At 38.3% G+C, this 2630-nt stretch overlaps 1 long non-coding RNA gene across 1 annotated transcript in view; it reads right to left on the reverse strand.

The window, feature by feature from the left end:
• The window catches only part of LOC130579054 (uncharacterized), a 93704-nt gene extending 93077 nt beyond the window's left edge, over positions 1-627 (reverse strand). The window contains exon 1 of the long non-coding RNA XR_008965944.1: positions 515-627. This is a non-coding gene — a long non-coding RNA (uncharacterized LOC130579054). The remainder of the gene's footprint in view (positions 1-514) is intronic.
• Positions 628-2630: the final 2003 nt, after the last annotated feature.

Consider the following 2630-nt stretch of genomic DNA (forward strand, 5'->3'; position numbering starts at 1 on the left):
ACCCCTGAGAATACAATTCTAAATTACTTGATTGTCCTGCCTTGGTCACATCATAATTGATTCTAATCCTGAAGCTGTAGAAGAAAGTATTACATGGTACACACATGATTTGAAGGAAAATGGGTTTTTATCTGTATTAAAAGGTTATGCTTTTTTTTTTTTTTCTTCATTCAGGCTATGCAAGAGTTTGTTTTACAGCCAAAGAGCTTAAAWAATATATGAGCCAATTTTTTCCCCTTTCTTTTCCTCCTTTCTTTGCCACCTACCAGTGAACTACTCAAAGTACTAAATTCACTTGCAGCAAATCCAGCCCTCTGTTTGGAGAAATTCTCCTCCTGCTCCGCCTCACAGCAAAGATAGCATTTTTCTGTGACTTTTAAGCTGTCTCCATAAGGAAGCAAGAGGTGAAGGAGCCTGAAATAGATTGAGGGGCTTAGCACTTGGGAAGTGGCCCCAAGATCATGCAAGTAGAGACTTGACCATCCAAACACAGAAGTGTGAGACAGAAAGTTACCWCTCATCAGCTCCATCAGAACAAGTCAGCTGAAAGTTTGTTTTTCACTCCACATTTCACGTTCTGGGCAAGGTTTTGAAGTCTTTCTACCCCCATCCCCTGAAGGAAACTCTGMAACTGTTTTTTGTAGCAGCAAAAATTAGCTTGTGATTACATAATTACTGGGAAGCAAAGTCCATGGTTGTTTCCCTAAATATGATGGCATTGRAAGTATTTAAACTAATGCTTATCTCTACAATTCTAATATTGCTGGGATCAAAGTTCAAAATTGTAAACTCAAGCAAAAGGAGGTTGTTGTCATTTTCTTGTGTAACTCCTAGCAAAACAGAAGCCTAATCCTGCTTAATCCCCTAAAATTTACCATTTTCTAAAAAACTTCATTTTTTAAGCAAATATAAATCCACACATGTAAAATATRAAGTGTCCAGGTCTACTGGACAATTTCATGTGAAATTGTTTAAAATGGAAGACTATTGCAGAGAAGCCCTAATTAATTTTGCGTTACTATTTATTGAAAATAAAACATACATAGTCTCTCCATAGGGCTGTTAAGGTGCTCATTATAAATTTTAGCTGTAACAAGATAAGCATTGCCTCCCATTTTACAGACTGAAAAGCTGAGAAATGGATGTGAAATGAGTGTCCCTGAGCTACAGAAGGAGACATTGCTGAAAACCAATGTGAAGTTAAGAATTAGGGGGCTGCTGTGAATGACAGACCAGGGACAAATTTTTAAACTCACTKTAGTAAGTGTAATGACTAAGTTAATTCTTTTGCATATGAATTTATTCTCTCTGGCTCATTAGTCCTACAGCTAACGAGCTCAGAYACTTCACAGCACCCATGGTGGGCTGCTCACAGGCCCTGATCACACACAGGTTTCTTCAGTCCTCATTGGCAAAACGTGACATTTGTCATCAAATCCCAACCTTAGGGTAGAGCAGTTTGCAAAYATTATCTGCAGGCAGCAAATGACGCACTGAAGTTATAAAACATGTTGGGAGAAGGAGAAATTTGATTTTCTGACTCAACTCCAAATGGTTTAGTTTATTCCCAGTAATTTTGCAACATCTCCCTTGCCAAGGTGTCTCCAGGGCTCGCAGGTGAGTCAGTGTGGTTCCCCATGGCATGTGGTACATCCACATCATCTATTTTCTCCTGCTCCCCACCTTTTTACTTGTTGTTTTACTTTGTGGATAGTTGCTCRTTCATTGATTCAAGGCATTAATAGAACAATGATCAAATAAAAAGGCCCCAGGCATAAACATGACAAGAGAAAAAGGAGAAGGAAAAAAAGAAGAAAAAAAGTCTGCACAGAAATTTTCTAAAATTATATTATTCCAGTGGTATTGCACAATTTTTGACCTTAAGCTAAGGAAAGTTGATGACTTTAATAGAGTTCCCCATAAAGCTCGGTCTTTCTCTTTCCTCCTGAAAAAAAAACCCAATCCTGCTAACATATTTTTTCATTTTTTCCTTTTAAGCAAGACACTTTCCTGCCCTRTCAGAGTAATCAAACCTGTGATTCACAGGGCTGGCTTCAAGCTACTACCCTGGGCACAAAACAGCACTTAGAGGAAATTAATCTGAATTTTGCTTCGTAGAAAGGGCATATTTTCACTTTATTTTTAAATTAAATAAGGGAAAGTAGAAAGAAGGGGGAGCAGAGGTGGATGAAGGGTGGAGCTCATTATGAAACCRCAGGGCAAAATTGGTTCACATTAGAAATGCTTCAGAGCTCAGCATTAACTTTGTTCCTTCGCAGTAAATAAGCTAGTGAGCAATAAGAAATATGTAAGTACTGCCAGGGGGGTTGTAGATTGGTAGACACAGGGGTTTGTTTAATGTCTCCCTCTACATGCATATTGTAGTTGATATTAAAAATTGGATATTAGAGTTTGCCTTGGACTATTCTATTTATTATTTGCGCCGTGATGAAGAATGAAATTYTGCATCCTGTGTTTTATGGGTGGTTAAGCCAGATAATCTAATCATCTCTCCTGGCCCTACAATCTACACAGCTGGAGGTTGCAATAAGGGTTGGAAGACACCATCTCATTAAACACCAGAACAAAGCCACCGTTACTGCTTCTTGCTTTGAAAGAATACATCAAGA

Source organism: Malurus melanocephalus, unplaced genomic scaffold, assembly GCF_030028575.1.
Source record: "Malurus melanocephalus ecotype Western Australia unplaced genomic scaffold, MMel_1.1 scaffold_252, whole genome shotgun sequence".
Lineage (NCBI taxonomy): Eukaryota > Metazoa > Chordata > Aves > Passeriformes > Maluridae > Malurus > Malurus melanocephalus.